We start from the raw sequence: 17,587 nt of genomic DNA, 5'->3' as shown, positions 1-17,587 counted from the left end.
ATGATTGATCACATTAATTAGCGTGTTCTCACATTTTTACTCAGCACACAAGCCAGAAACATTGAAGATGTTGATATGACAGATCAGCTCTTTACTTTCTCAACTTTGGGCTTTGAAGGTAAACACACACACACACACACACACACACACACACACACACACACACACACACACACACACATACATAATCATATAGGAATACAATACTCTTCCCCTTCATTTGATTCAGCGCTGAAGCTTAATTACAAATCCTGTAATGACAGACTGATAATATATGCCTAAAATGCAGCAGAGGCGTACACAACATAATGCTCTGACTTAAAGACACTCGCAGGAGCTATACAGCACAATAACAAACACTATTATGACAATCAGCACTGTCTCAGAGTGTTTGGAGAATAAATACTATTATGAAAGACATGCCGCTGTGTCGGAAGATTGGCCCCCTCAGAAAAGGATAAAATCATTGTTTCTTTTTTACTGACAAAATAAATTTAAACCCCATGAGGTCTGTCTATATTAACAGCAAGCGACAACTCTATTCATCCACATTTATTTTGCTTCAAGATTAAGCTTACTAATAAAGAACTGTGCTCAGTGTGCGACTGGTTTGGTCAACGCTGTATGGAAAGGTGTGGGGGGGCTATTTGATCCAACAAGCTACTGTGTTAAATTTGTCTACTGTTGTTTTGAACCTCTTTATATTGTGCAGGTGTTCGTGTACATGCAATAAGGCAGAGGAAAGTCATCCAACATTTTGGCAGCACACTGTAGGTTCGTGTGCGAACTTCACCTTCACTCATGGAAAGATAATCAACCCACTGGAGTGTTTAATCTCAAATACGGCCGCTGAACCACAAACTACCTCTTACAACTGCTCTGTACTGCATTACTGTACTGCACTTCCCCTCCGTCTTGGACCGGACGTGCTGCTGCTCTAAAGGGAGCGCCTCACCTCTGATCCAATTCATTTGAGGAGCGCTCCGCAAACAAGCTGCACACGAGACCTACTGTAATGTGATGTTTTGTATTTCAACCACAATTCCTCTTGAGATGATGGAATTGTTTCGGCTGACGGTTACATTCGGTTACTGAAACGCTCCTGGAGGAATGTTCAGTCAAGTGGCTCGGTTGGAGTTTGAACTCCAGCTGTCAGCACCGGTTTACCGACCCAGTGGTGGAGGCAGTGGGAGAGGAAAAATGCAATCCATGCGGGGAAAAACAGAAAGCTTAGCTGGAGGTATAGTAGGAGGGAAGAAGTAAAGAAAGAATGAGGGAATGAGAGAACTTCAATGAGGAAATGATCTAGAAAGTATTCAGAGAGCACATGCATGCAACTCCAAAGCCACAATCCTCAGAATTGGTTATTTGAAAAAATAGTGGATGTTTTTTTCACGGAGGAAGGTGCAATAGTTCATGGGAACACAGCATAAATGTCCAAACTTCATGTAGTAATAATATGAATTTAGTTGTAAATGGAAATACTGTTCTATACACAGTCCCTATGAGTTGCATCCTTATTTATGTCTGTAATTTCTCTGAAGAAATTGTATCAAGCAGCGATGATATTTGGTTAAAATACTCTCAAAAGCACAAAAACTGGGCAAAAACATGACCAACAGCTAGCAATGGATTTTTAAAACATTTTTTTGAAAATCAAATACATTTTTTATAACCCTCTACTTTGAAATTCAAATAATTTTTCAACAAACATCTGCTGGTTGCAACTACAACTACAAAGATTTGAAGCTTTCATGTGTCACACATGACAGTAAACTGAATATCTTTGGATGTTGGATTGTTGATTGGACAAAGCAAGACGTTTGAAGGCATCACCTTGAGCTTTAAGAAATTATAATGAGCATTTTTACAGACAAAACGCTTAATTGATTAATCAAGAAAAATAATCATTAGTTGTAGCTCTAAATGACTCCATCAAAAAGAAAGGAAAGGAAATAATCTGACTGGATTTCAACATTGTTATTATTAGTTATTTTTTAATAAAACAGAAGTATTTAGATAACTCCTCTCACCTGGATTTGCACACACACCAAAAATGGATCACTTGGACCTTGGATGATTACTTCAGTTGCCACCAAATTTCAGTGAAATCTACAACTAACTTAGTTTTTTGGGATATCTTGCCAACTAACAGACAAACAAGACAGGACCAAAAGCCTACCCTCCTTAGTGCAATGATGCATCAAAAACATTGGTGTAAATTTGTGGATAGTTTTGAAGAGGTGCCTCTCTGATTAAAAAAATCCATGGAACACTTTTCATTTCCAAATACTGACCATCACTGAAAAATCATCTCACATTTACACAGAAATTCTCGCTGGTTAAAAATGAATCGTTTTCATTTTGCAATTCTTAGTACCCAACCTTTATCCTTCCATTCACACTGCTTCCCCTTTATCATAAACAGAGAGCGGCTGCTTCAATGCCACTGGTGCTTTGTGGCTTTTTAAGGTGCCTCCTTAAGCCTCCGCCTATCTGCTGTCCTCATTGTCCTCTCTCTATATGATAAGCCAAATAGGACTGAGCCACCGCTGCGAGATACCGAAGGCCATTTGACTAAAGGTTATTTTAAAATGAAATGTCACAATTCCCCGTCGGTAGCAGGAAATCTGGTCCAAATTTCCCATCTTGTATCGCTGACAAGAGAGAAGCAGAACGTTCTCATGCTGCAAATCACACAAATCCACCACTTGCAAAGCTTCAACACGCATATTTTCTTGTTACTGCCCAGCAGGGAAGCATTTAGTGGAACACAGCAGAGATAGCATGTTTGGAATTTAATTTCAAAGGTAATCAATACCAAAAAAAAAACAAGCTCTGATTGAAAAATATGAACCTCGCTTCTTGCTTCTCATCATACCTTGCAGTTTGATATGTAAATGTACCAAATGGGATTCAATTAATAATTCACAAGCATGTCATTAAGGTCAGTTGCCCCTATGTTTTCAAGACAGTTTTACACCTGGTTAAGCGGTTGTTGGGGAAGCAAATGTTATTAAGCTCTATGTAGGAAATTAGAGCAGTGGTCCCACTAGGGTTGGAGACTTGGAATGTGATCAGGACGCCATGAGAAATTAGTTCGCAACCATCTGCCTGCTCTTGTCTCAATATGTTCGAAATTGTCCAGAGAAAATGATACGCATTCATGGCCAAACAAATCTCAGACCATAAGACCGATGGCTATAAAATAATCTCGGAGTAAGCATAAAGAGAATATGACGCATTTTGAGTCATTTTTCTAAATAAATAACCAGCACACAGCTTCAGTATGTTGGTGTTGTGTGCATGCAGCTGTAACAGTTTTTTATCCTTACCGAAATTAAAAACACAAGCAAAATTTTAAGTAACGGATTAAACAATGTGTTTATCTGCTCTAACGTAAGCAGCTAACGTTAGCACTGCTGCTATTTTAATCCATGTATTAATGATTGGAAATTTCTCCAGTTAAATACTACTCCAGAAAGTGGAGTTAAAGTTAAAAGGTGTTTTATATGCAGAGACAGAAATGCAAAAAAACCCAAAAAACATCTTTTATAACCTGACACTGATGTTTTCTTTGCAGAAAGTTTGCTACAGTGGATTATAATGGACGTGATTTAATATTGTTTTGGTATTAGAGGATCAGAATTGGTTTGATCATAAGGGGATTAGAGTGAATTAGTTCATCTTTGTATTAGAAACTTCTGTTTTGAGCCACAGGCTGAGAAAGTCTGTGGATTTTAATATCGGGTGCAGATTTGGAGCCATAGTGTCATATTCATTATATTGGTTTTGATTTAAAATATTTATCTTTCCCTTTGTGTTGCTGCTTCGCTTTGTCATCTGTCTGCTTGCAGTAGCCTGGCAACAGGGCGTCATTGGTCTAAAATCCTTGAATAATATGCAAGGGCCCTCGGTGATATGATGTGACCCGGGGTCAGATTATAATTAAACCCCAACAGAAGCTGCCCTCCATTCCGCAACGTTTTAAAGGTCATGCATATGAAGGGGAAAAATAAAGAAAAAGAGGGATGGTGGAGGAAAATGGCATTATCCCATTGAGCAGGCTAACACAGCCTGTGACCTCCTTCTCCCCAGCGCATATTTACCACAAATTAAGATCTTTCAGAGGAATGTACAGTACGTGGCGGTGATAGCTCAGGGAAATGGGAGCGCTGTAAGGCAACATGAAGCAATCTTTACCTCAAATTAACTATAAATGTGTCTTACTGATCTCAATTTTCGCTGATGATTAATTTAAGACCTTGCATATGTTTCAAAAGCTTAATATGAAACATTAAAAATGGATTATTTTGGGTAAAAAATTCAATAATAAGTGTCTTCAAATTAAGTAGTTATTAGATAGATAATTTGAGCAGTTTAAGTTGTTCATTTTTCAAAGTGCCAACAGGTTTGTGTGTGCAAAGCTGCAGTATTTCAGTTTTTGTCTTTCCTACCAAGAGGAAATCACTTATGTATACAGTATGTTTAGACAACAATATGTCACTGAGATCCATTTCAAGACCAAATAAACCTTCGACCTCGCCTTTAAAGTGCTAAAACACGTCTGAAGGTAATGATACACTGAGTTACGTAATAATGTTTGCACCTGCGTGTCTTCAATGCACCCTTTAGTGAGTCTGGAAAAAACAGGAGGGCAGTTTTAAAAATAATTAATTTTCTCTGAAGGATGAGAGAAGCTTTGTGAATATGTGCTAATCTCTTATGATTACCTCGTGTTGAATCTCTCTTCATGATTCAATCTCCCACGTAAAGATAATTCAGGATCACAAAGTGATTTTTATGTATATATTTCTAAAAGTAAAATGTGAATACACTTAAGTGTAGTGAATTTAAAAGCTGCTGCTTATCTTTTTTTCTTCATTATTCACTGTTTTTCCATTCAGTGACGAGTGTATTTTTAAACTCATCCATATTTACATTTTTCTATTTCTAATATGTTTATTTGTGAGATTTGTCTTGTCTAATTAAAGCTGGTTGTATTTTAACGTCTCAACATTTGTTGTCTTTTAAGTGTTATTTAGAAATAACTTCTTTAACTGATCTTTTGATACCTTGTGTTACGGCTGCCGCTGACCCTCGCCTTACATGTATAAACCTTTCTACTGCTCCTTTTGTGCCTGTCAAGGGTAAAGGGCAGACTACTACTGTGTGGTCCCAGGGTTCGGATGCTCCTCCCGCTCCCTGGTTGGCGTTTTCAGCAATCCTGATTGGAGCAGCACCTGGTCCAGTGCTCCAATCCAAATGATGCATTTGGGGACTGAAACTACAAATGTTTGGCCAGCCTATCAGTCAGGGCAGCTGCGATTCTCTGAACAGCTCGCCACCGTGCCTTGTTGTTACCTCAGATTGTTAGATATCTGTTGTTTGTGAAACTAGTAAGAGGTATTTGTTAACTACCTGGGGACTGGGCCAGATGTAGTTTTCTGTTGATTACTGATAACACACACTGAGAATTTCCTTTGTTAGACACACTAGGAGGTGGACTGCCTTTTGGACTGTTTTTGTGGTGAATTAGATGTCGAGGTTTTATTTTTGTTTTGATATCTTTTAAATAAAGGTAGTTGTAGCTTGTCTGATCTACATTCCATGTATATAAATAACTTTATTTTACCAGCTACATCTGGTTTTATGTTGCTTCCCTTAGCCAGTTGCATCCTAACAACTTGACATGCACTCTCTCAAAATGTCTAGGTTTAATTTAAAGCTCTATATACAGTTTTTCTTCAGTGCATGTTTGTCTTCTTCAGAGTGTTTTCATTTAGCGATGGTTTGTTTCAGATTTGGGATATCTGTCTTTAGAAAGAGAAACATTTCTAAACTTGGTGTTACAGCTTCAAATCCACATTGGTTTGTCTTCTGAACAATGTCTGGTTATGTCTGTACAAACAAGAGCAGCCTCTTGTTCGATGAATTGTGGATTTGGACAGTCCTCGGTACTCTTTATTTCATGGGTATGGGTATGAAGTCAAAGTTACTTGCAGCCAGAAGAGAAAACAATAAACAGAACACCGAGATGTAGTAGCACGTCCAGCAGCGACCGTTTATTTTTCTCTAACACATGCTAAAAGCGATGGTCAGCCAACAACATTTGCCCTACAGCAACTCAGAGGGACACAGCACCTTGCATACAGAAACATGTAGAAAAACACAGGACAGTCTGTTACAGTAGTATAAACAGAACAGTGCTTGTATCCACCACATGTTAGCTTGGGAGTATGTCAGCCTTGGAGATATTGTAAAAAATATACATATCCTATATATTATATGTATATACTGTATATAATATACATATATTGGAAAACAATGCAATTTCAGTCAAGACTCATTTGTATGTGGGTTAAATTGAGAAGTCCAACTAATAAAGTCATCAGAAACTTTTAAAAACATCTAGAAACATCATTTCTGGATGTCCTAAATCTGATTTGGAGAGAAAACATCTAAAGGAATCACATTTATGATGAAATTATACCATTTCAAGTTTGGACATTTGGATTGAGCCACAGCATTTTTTTTAAATAGTAGTGTTTTCCCTACAGTACAGAAAATAATAGAAAATCTATTTTTGCAACTTGAATGTTGGAATGTAATTCATTTAAGATGGACTGTTATGACTGTTACAGTTATTGCAGGTGCAGGTTGTCCCAGTGGTAATCAACACATAGAGGACGTATAGTATGTGACTCGGGGTTGTGCTGACCAAAGCGCTACACAGAAAGGGTTCACAAGAAAGACAAATCTACTATTTTTGCTTGACAGCTAAAATACTGCTAATACACCACTAGTGCTGAGAACATGATTTTCTCGATGAGGGCTGATATTTTATGGGGTAATGCAACTCACAGGTTCATAAATTAGTTAAGAAACCATCTGTGAACTAACCACGAACTCTTGGTTTCTTAGTTAATTTGTTGAATAGTTTCTTAAAAAGCCCATTTTATGGACTTGTGGTACTGTAAGTTGGGTATTAAGGCTCTGTGAGGTTTCTCCCCAGCCTGGTAATCCATCATGTGGGAGGACCGGGGGAGAATGGCCATGATTCCCTGAATTACCTCCCCTCCAACACACACACACACACACATATTCCCTTGAGTCTTCAGCATCCAACACACTCTCTCTGTGAGATGCCAGGTGGTGTAGAGTCACGGAAAAGCTGAGGGGAGGAAGGACAGGAAACACAGAAATAAGAAGAAATGTAAAGCTTGAGAGAGAGAGAGAGAGAGAGAGACGAGGGAATAGAAAAGCAAAGACAAACGGCAGTAGGAGCGGAGTGTGAGGCTATACAGAGATACACCAGCCTGTTAAACACAGCAGTCAGGGTTGAACGCCTGCTTCTTTAGCAACTGACAACCCGTCTCAAATTGCTGCAAGTTGTTGAAATAAACACCCTCCCCCAAATCCACACACACACACACACACACACACTCACAAGCATGACAAGTATGTATTTCTTTGTCTCTGGACATCTTATAGTACATTTCAGCCTGTAGCATGGCTTCATGGGCTAGCAGGTGAATTAAATGAGGACCTCAGTGAGGTCAAGGTGCTCGCTCTGCCTTAATCTCCATTAGCCCTGCACCACTTCCATTCTCTTTTAATTCCAATGGGTGAGTCAAATGTCACTGAGCTGTGGCCTTGCAGGTATGTGCATGTGAGCATTGCATGTGTGTGTGTGTGGGGAGTTAAGAACATTGTCGAAACAAACACGGGAAATGTCATACGTGAAAGACTCGAGAAAATACACAATTTTTAGGGGTTTATTCAGAAATTGACATCGACTGAATGTTTGTCCCTGGACACTATGGATAGAAGGAGGAATTACTGTGACCAATCACCCTCCCTAAATACATACACAGGGCCAGGAAAGACAGACTGCAGTTATTCCAAATATATCTGTGATAAGCAAATAAAATGCTTTAACTTCAGTTTTGCAGTGTGTTTCAGCCAAAAATGTCTGCATGTAGGGTTGGTTTGATGCCTTACTTCAAATTCAAAACAGAGTCAGCATAGAAATAAACACAAACATCAGTAAAGTACCATAAGATACAGACTGTACACTTCTATTCAATCCAAAACACATTTTATACTGCAGGAGGTAACAGTCTGATCCTCTGACAGTCTGGGTTCAGTGAAAGGTTTAGCTGTTGACTAGTTTGTGGCCTGGTTGAGTCTGTTCCCAACAAAGTTCCTGGTCTTCCTAATTCTCACATCTGGAATCAAGACAGCTGAATGCTGCACATTAATTGGCAAACACTAAAGTGTTAAATAAGTGGACATTTCTTTAGTTAATGAAGCATCAGTGTGAAGTTTGAATAATGAATCAATATGTTATGGCATTAATCTGTGATTTACAGCAGATCAAGTTGAGTCATTTTTACAGTAAAGCCACTGACATTTAAAGAAAATAAACACTCAATGCTCAGCTAGCTTAGCATATCAGGTTATAAGGTTAAAATTAATGTACTGGCAACTGTATACAGGAAATTGATACAAGAAGAAACTTAAAAACAAGAGCAAAACTCTTCATTCACAACTCCACTGTTATTTTAAAAATGACACATTCATACAGTGAAGTTGTTAAACACTATTACTAATTTTAAAATGGAAAGGTTAAAGTGTAAATCTTAATTCAAGGTTATTTTCACATCATATCACTCCTTCTGTAGCTCATGGTCAGGCAATTTTAGTTTGTGAAAAACTATTAAGAGAACTCACAATAAATCCATTTCTCAAATATGGTCGAACAATTTACTGTTCAGTGACTTCTTGATGCTTAAAACCCATGAATACTTCTACTCTTATTGGCAGCTTCTCTTCACAGCCTTGGGAACATTGTATGGTTTAAATACACCTCATCAAACTCTCAGATTATCACTTCACAATCTCTGGTTTGATTCAACAAATAGACTCTTTTAAAGGATGTGTTCGCTCTATTCGTTTATTCGCCAACTAAAAGCAGAAATAACTAGAAATAACAGCTCATACTCTGTTGAAAACCCACAATTTTCGCTTTCTCCCTCTCTGCTCTCCTCGTCCAGCACAAACTGAATTTATCTTTCACTTCTAACTATTCGATTCCAATTCTCTCTAAATAATAACTGTCTTTCACAGGGTGAAGGTCATGTCAGATATCTGAACAGCTTGCTCTCCTCCCTCAACACACAATACAATTCCACTCTTTGTTAAATTGTTCAAAAGGAAGCTTTCACTGTGCCGCAGCGCCGACTTCAACAGGCTTCTCCCGCTGAGACCTTGAGAAGAACAATATCAGATCCATTTTGCCAAATCAATATGTATTATTTTCAAAGGTGTGTTAGCTGCTACTGAAAGAGATTTTCTTTTCTCTAACACAGATTTAATATGGTGCTTTATCCCCGTTCATATCCTCTTGGGTTTCCTCATCAAGATGTTGAATGCCTTCTTTCATTTGGACGGGTTTTTATGACTACTGGGCTGCTCGTACGAAGGCGAAGATAAACAAGTTGAAGGTCAGTCCGCTCCGAGGGACAGTTCCCTATAACGACAACTATCAGACTACAGCCCATCATGCAGATGCTACATTATTGACCGCATAAACATCCATCATCAACAGCACTGTCCTTGATGTCTTTGATACTTTGTCCTTGATATTTCTTTTTTAATATCATGTGGCAGGTCACAGAGATGAAAGTGCATCATGAATGCATGAAGGATATAAAACCTTTTAAAGTTAGCTGACGAATGACATTGCTGGGGCATTTTTGGCACTTGCCTGGTAAATTGTTCATGCAGTATGACTAAACCTGAAAATGAAACGTAGCCTGAGTCTGCTTTACCTTGTTGCCTCCTGAAGCTATTGACTATTAAAGGATGCTTCTTGTTTATTACAACTACTTACTTTAGCGGTTCAGTCAGCCAGCTCTCACCTCATTAGTCCCTACAAGGAAACATCAAACTTTATTGTATTGTTGTATACCCTGGGCATATACTGGAATTGAAAATAATAAAAATCATAAATCGCGAAACAAATAAAAGTAAAAAAAAAGGAAACATCAAGCTCAGAACAAAGTTCGATTGCCAACCAGGCAAAGCAGGAAACTGTGCAGGGGCCCCGAACCCTCGATATAACCTGTGAAGCAAATACTTTGTGGTAACCTAAATCATACTTTTTACCTTTATACAGTATAATATAGTTTTGGCATTTTAAATATTCTTAGTTGCTCTTATACTTACATGGTGCTTATATTTAAATGAACTTGTTCTGATGCCCAGAGTTCATGTACACCCAAGGGCTCCATAATGAGTTAATCCGACCCTTGCTCAGCACAGCAGGAAGTGTGTAGTAAGTGATAATAATACGATGGGGCTTTTGAAATGTTATATATGAACAGCGATGGCGGTTGCAGCATCAGAGTCAGTACAGCTTTCAGGTGAGCGGTCTGGCAGCAGGTATGGCAGCTAAAGAGTGAGCAGCACTGATAGCTCAAATATCTGCCAAAATATACAGTACCAGCCCAAAGTTTGGACACACTTTCTCATTCAAGTGATGGAGAAGGTGCCCAAACCTCTGACTGGTACTGAAGCTGTGTTTTTATTTATAAGGCCTTGCCATCTAAGTTGTAGAGATATTCAACATCCTTATTTGAGCTCAGAGCTAACAACCATAACATAATAATAATAATAATAAGTTTATTTAGTACAGCACCTTTCACATGGGGTCACAGGGCTGGTTTATGCATCTTACTACTAGAATGAACTGAAACACAGCTTGAAGCTAGAGACACTTGTTCCTCTGAGCAACTTTAACATTTTACAAGCTGATATTTTTCTCTTGTTTGTGATCTCAGAAGTGTGTTTGAGTGTGTATGATGATTGTTTTGTGATAGTGATGTGAATGAACCATTTTATTTTGATGTAACCTGTTCTGTAACCAGGTCTCTCTTGCATAAGAGATCTTGATCTCAATGAGATTTCCTGAATAAATAAAGCTTAACTAAACTAACTAATGAAAAGACTGATGATTGACGTTGCAGAGGGAAGAATATGCTGTGTAAGTATAGCCATGGACTCAGGTATCCTAACCCCTGAACTAGCTTGCAGGCTTCATTTTTGGCCATCCTTCTAATCATCAATAATAACATTAATACTCACTAAGTGCACTAGTAAGATCTGCAACATTACTAAAGAAAAAAACAAAAACCACAAGCAGAAAATCATACAGATTTTTAACAAGCCTTCAGGTTAGCCAAACTTATTTGGAAGAGAAAAAGATGGCTAACCACGCGTGTAGCATATCAAATGCATTTTTTACTGGCACATCTTGCACATTTCCTGTTCAATGAGGAATTATTAGTGATATTTTAGATGTAGGTAATCCGGCTAAACTGCTCATGTTTCTGTCCTTGTCAGACTTTATATAGTTTCGACACCTTGTTCCCAGATTTCAACACTTACTTTTGTGAGTGGAAAGTTGCAGTGTACTGACTAAAACTACAGAGTTAAGACTCCAGTTCTGATAAAGCTGTGTAATCTTTTAACAGAAATAATTTGGCAAAACAATTTGAGACTCAAACCAAAAACATATGTTCTTCAATTATCTCATCTTGACAGTGATATGTTTACCTTCTGTCAAACTGAACTACTTAAAACATTTGTCAAAATCTTTTTCATATGCAGATTAGTTTCAATCAATACTCTTTCCTATATTAGACTGCATAGCTTGCTGCAGTACAGTAATTAATTTCACAATTTATGAAGTTGATCTCATTATCGCATGACAAAACAAACATTTCATTATAATAATCACTGCATACAGAAGCAGTTTTTTTTGTAATTATTTGATATATTATGGACTCCTCTATAAAAGATGCAGCTTTTGATCAACTAAAGCACAGAGCTGAGATCAAATGCAAATAAATTCATGATAAACAGGCCCGTATGTTATTGGTACAAATGCATCATGGGACCAGCTGCACTTGCTGATGATCCTGTCACACAGATGAGATGCTGTGTTTTGCAGAACTTGATGTGCTAGAGAACTGGGTTCAGACACACACACACAAACACACACACACACACACACACACACACACACACACATATATCCTCTCAGAAACGGCAACAGCACTGACAAAGGTTTGTCTGGGAGATGTGAGAGAGAGAGAGAGAGTGAGAGAGAGAGAAACTAGGCACTTCTCTAATAACAGAGAATTGAAATTTACAGTACGTCTCACTTATCCCCGTCTTGCTTTGGAATCACACACCGCAGCCATTAGGAGGAAACGACAATAAATGGGAAGCGTTTTGGGCCAATTTTCTCACCAATTACGACTAACAGTATTTTTTTTTCCCCCCTCTTCCACTTTTATGCTTTATAGCTCACCGCAGTATGTTTTACACAATGATCTTCTCCCCGTTGGTAATCTCTAATACTGCTGACATTATTATAACCCATCTTCAGTGCCTCTTTTTTGCCAGTAGTAGGCTCAAAGGATGAAATGCAGAGGCAGAATAAAACAAAGAGAGGGAGAGATAGCTAAAAAAAAAAAAAAAAAGGATGCTTTCCTTTATAACAAAATGCGTTGGGAGCAGTGCAGGCTGCAGAACATTAAAAACCTGAGGGTTGATTATAATGTGCAAGCATTACCCTTATTGAAAGATTCTCGCTATTTCCATCTGTTCAGATGTATTTCTCTACCTGACATTAGAATGTGTCATATAGCACTGTGTCTAGCCATTATTGCATTCACACTCCACATTAATATTGATTTCCTGTGCTCATATCTGAAATCAGATTGCCGCTCGCGTTGCCTCGACAATAACAGTATCATTTAAATCCTTGAGACTCAGGAAATGGAGTTGTTATATACGGTACATAAAAAATATCAGTGACATTAATGCAAAATGTTATGATTAAAGGCGCAATGAAACTAAAAAAAAAAAAAAGAGCCTTAAATCTTTAGAGCGTGTTCAGACAGACATCAGAACCCCCTCATTCATTTCAACCACTGCAACAACATGGCAAGGTGCCGATGCAGAGGGTTCGCACAAAAAAACAGAAGGTCGTATGGACAAAAAGCTTGTATGTGGCTCAACTTTTGCCGCACTGTAATTTGACGTCATCCAGCAACACACTAGATCCGTCAATTAAATCATGCAAACTCCACTTGTGTTTATTCACCCCAAACAGCCAAAATACCAACTGTACATTAGCTCTAAGCTAGCTAGTAACACATAAACCGACCACGTCTGCAGGAGTGTGTCTGTGTGTTTGTGTTCAGTTCAACTTCTGACTGGACTCAGAACTCATCACAGACTCTGGTTCTTTCTGTTATTTCCCTCCGGTCTCTCAGCTTTATCCTCTCGTCTCTGTACATTTATGAAGCAGACTCGTAAAACTCCAGGATACGTGCAATTTGTTTGCTCAAGTTAAAACATTTTCTACTCACATGGATGCCTTTTCACGTAAATTTTCTTTATATTTACTTTTTGTGCACTTGCGAAGCCTCTAAAATTTGCTTCAAGTTCTGTCAGAACACAGTTAAAGTCATGATAATGTTCAAGAACTGTAAAAGTAAAACATTGTTATAAACCATTGTGCAGTGTTTGGGCATCTGATAAGCCTTCAAACCAGTGGATTTGTTACTTGAAGCAACCTTCCTGGATTGCCTGGATTGTATTTTATTGTCTCCGCAGGACCTTAAAGCTCTCAGCCACGCTCACCTTTATGTTTTTTTTAAAGGCAGTGCTCTCATATTTCACATTTTGAAGGCTTTGCACCTTGGAAAATGTATTATTTATTATACATATACACACATATTTAGGGTTTAGTTTACAGTAAAAGTCATCTCAGGGAATTTAATAGTTCTCTCTCTCTCTCTCTTGCAAAACCAGTGCTAACATGAACTATAAAATGCTAATTTCATGTGTAAAAGGAGTGAAGAGATGTCACAGGGTTGCAACAGACTGGAGTCTATCACAGCAGACACTGAGTGAGAGGTGGGAAACACAGTTTGCCAGTCTATCGCAGGGCTGACACATACAACCATTCACACCTACGGGCAATTTAGACCCCATTAACCTAACCTGCATGTCTTCAGAGACACAGGAGAGATATGCAAATTCTGCACAGAAAGGCCCCAGTTCAGGACCATCATGCTGTGAGCAACGTCTAAATAAATCACCGCAGCTTCAAAACGAGATGCATACTGTGAGGTGATATAATATCTCTGAACTTCTCTGCGAATATGAAAGTCCAAATATGAAATAGTTTTTTTTTAAAAAACATTTGTTTATGAACTACAGGGAGCTGTCATCGCCTTTCAGACGAACACAAAAGCAAATGCTGTTCTTTGCTGAATATCAGCAGTATTCCACCAGGCAGTGAAGCCGCCTACAGGCAAACTAAAACCTATTCAATCACCATTAAAGAAGGGGAGTAGGTTCATAATTAATCTTTTCCCATAACCTTTATGAGCGAGAAGGAATGAAAACATTTATTTCTGTAAGAGGCAACACAGGCCATTTCTGCCAAATCAGTGTGCAGGAAGGAAACGGTGCAGAGCAACAGCCGAACGGCTTCAGTGTGAAGGTAAGTGCAGGAGGAAACAACGGAGGAACGAATGGGTTTGAAACGGAGTGACATTTCCAGGCCGTTTTAACGAGGGCTTGTCAAGGTGGTTAGGAGGTTTCATACAGCTGTTCTCAGCTCTCTGAATAGCAAGGTCGTCAGGTTTGGCTGTTTGGCTGACAGCACAAGAGGGAAGTGTGAACAGTGACGGGCCGCTGTCCAAACATCACAACACTCTGGCCCTGAGTGGAGGTGAAAAAAAGAAAAAAAGAAAATAGGTGGTAATTTCAGAGGCTGAAGGGCTAAAAACCCCCGTGTTACTAAAGGGAGATATTACACACGGCCCTAGATGATCACACATACAAACACAGTAACCCCTAAAACATAGAAGCCTTGAGTAAAAATATGATAAAATATACAATATACATACAGTATATAAGGTGTTGGGTGTCACATGTAAAAACACAAAAACATGTCTACTTTTCTATCTTTTATCATCTTATCATCAAAATGACGCAGCAGAAAGTTGAAGCAAAGAAGAGTATTAAGAACAGTATAAGAAATAATGAGAAGAACAGTTTTCTACGTGTCTTTTTGTGGTGAGTATAGTTAAAGTCAAGAAATCACCTCCGCTCAAGCCTATGCTCCACTAGTTTCTGTAATCCAGAACGATCTTTTATTCAGCATTTCTATCATCAGTCTTTTTCTGGAGAAAAGAAGTGTGTTCCCAGGGTTTACTATCCATATTCTAAAACAGATCGACATCCGATGAAGCAGCTGCTATTAGAAGTTGAATTTTAGAGAATTTTAACAAAGCTAAACAACCATTAATGTGTTAAAACACGACAAACATCTCCTGTGAAAATTTTACTGGTTTCTTTCATATCCATAATATCCACTTTTTTAAAACTAACTATTATGTCTGAAAACGTTCACATTTCGGCCTGTTCCATCCTGCTGTTATTACATACACGTCTGAACTACACCTGCAGACAAACCACTCACTTCGTCTGACGAGTTGGTAATGTGTTTGGGACCAGTCAGAGGGGTTTTTTGGATGCTGGATAGCTTTGGAAAGCCCCCCCACCCCCCACCCCCACCTTTCCGACATCGGTTTAGGGAACGTTGTGTACAGCCATTTCTGTAACTTTCAGAAACTGACAGCCCGACCTTCACACCCACTTCCGTGATTGCCCAGCTGTGCGGAGGTGAGAAATGAGCCACGGTTTGAGCTTCTCTCTCCAGCTCTCTCTTTTTTTTCCATTCTTGACACAAGTCTTTCTGTCACTTTTCATGTGAACAAACGAGTGCAGCACCATGAATGCCTTCCAGGAGAGACCGTCTGAAAATATGCTCCGTTTTCCACGATGTCACGTCTCCCCCTTCTCTATGACGGATGGCTTTTCACTCCGCCTTCGAGTGTGGCCGTTTGGAACACCTGTTAAGGTGTACTGCATAATTTGGGAAAATGCTAAAAAGTGGGCAAGTGGCTGAGAGGGGGGGGGGGGGGGGGCAGGAGGGGCGGGGGGGGGGGGCAGGAGGGGCTGAGGAGAGGAGAGGGGAGGTGTGGAGGGAGTGTGGCTGTGTGAGGTAGGAGGGCAGAAGTTGCTCAGTCACATATAATAATAATATTGAGAGGAAGACAAACAGTGCAACGACATTTAAACGAGCAAGAAGTCAGAGCTGCCAGCCACAAAAACAACAGAAATCCTCCTCGCATCTCGCCCTGCAGCTCTTTAACTCTCCGGCTGTCTGTTCCTGCAGTTATCAGCTTCTTCTTTTAAAACGTTAAATCGTGGTGTAACCGGAGCCGTTACTGAACCTGTCTGATCACAGCTCTGCTCCACCAACGGACATGTTCAATTTTGGCAGAGCTGCTCCAGCAGTGGACAGGTTCAGCTGACAGACAGGAACGACTGTTTCTGAGGAGCTCCGGTTACACCGCGACTTAACGTTTTAAAATAAGATTTTGCCAGCTGATAACCACAGAGACAGACTGCCGGAGACTTGAAGAGCCGCAGGGCGAGATGTGAGGAAGATTCCTATTGTTTTTGTGGCTGCCAGCAGCTTCCTCCTGCGGACAGTCACAGACAGAGAGAGACCCCCTCCAGCAGGCCTAAAACTGTCTCTCTAGATCAGCATATATTTGAAAATGAGCGTGGGACTGGGGGAGGTGGGTGTTATCATTCTACCATTTATATAAATTTCATGATGCCTCCCAAATGGTTGACTGTATGTCAGCACTGGCTCCGCCTTTTCAGGGCTGATTTTAAACAGCAGATGACAGGTCGAGCCATTTTCAACCCATGAAATTTCGATTTTTTATAAATTTGGTGTCAGTGTAAATATTAACACCAGCATTGATGTGTTTCATCACAGTACAGGCAAATAATTTAGTTTACAGCTCAAAAAACATGTTTTAGTGTGCAGCACCTCTTTAACACTTGATTTCCATCATGGTTGGAAAACACATCGTAAGAACTAGTTCTGATCTGACCTTTAAATGCGGCTAAAAACAGAACTATCAATGGTTTTAAAAATATATATATTTATACATAAGTGAATCCAACAGCATAGTGTTGGGTAAGCCTATGTTTCAAGGTTAGTCTAGTTATTTATTACAAATGTCAATGTGATTTTGTGTGAGGTTTTCTTACCTCTGGAACAGAAACTCAAAGGTGCCGTTTCATTTTGGCTCTCTAAACAAGTAATACTCATCATATCTATTCTGATGTATCCGTAGGTCTACATTACATAACAACAAACAAAAATACAAAATAAGAAAAGTAATTAAGTGAAATGTTTAGTTTGTGGTCTGCACAGTTTTCCCTCAATAATTTAGAGCAAACGTTGAGCTTTTTATCGACTGACTATAAGACGCTACTAAAATATTTACTGATTTACCGACGGTGTTCACTGGAATGTGTGAAGCAGGCGATCGTCATGTTGGAGTGTTTGGGTTAAAAATTGTATTTAATAACAAATATTTGGTTTTCTCCTCTCAGGATGAAGCACCAA

At 39.1% G+C, this 17,587-nt stretch overlaps 1 protein-coding gene across 1 annotated transcript in view; it reads right to left on the bottom strand.

Annotated features, from left to right (window-relative positions):
• The window catches only part of b4galt2 (UDP-Gal:betaGlcNAc beta 1,4- galactosyltransferase, polypeptide 2), a 190,867-nt gene that overhangs the window by 66,597 nt on the left and 106,683 nt on the right, over nt 1-17,587 (bottom strand). The window lies entirely within an intron of this gene.

This window comes from Thunnus albacares, chromosome 12 (assembly GCF_914725855.1).
Source record: "Thunnus albacares chromosome 12, fThuAlb1.1, whole genome shotgun sequence".
In the NCBI taxonomy this organism is placed as follows: Eukaryota; Metazoa; Chordata; class Actinopteri; order Scombriformes; family Scombridae; genus Thunnus; species Thunnus albacares.
This window is presented reverse-complemented; position numbering and strand designations above follow the sequence as displayed.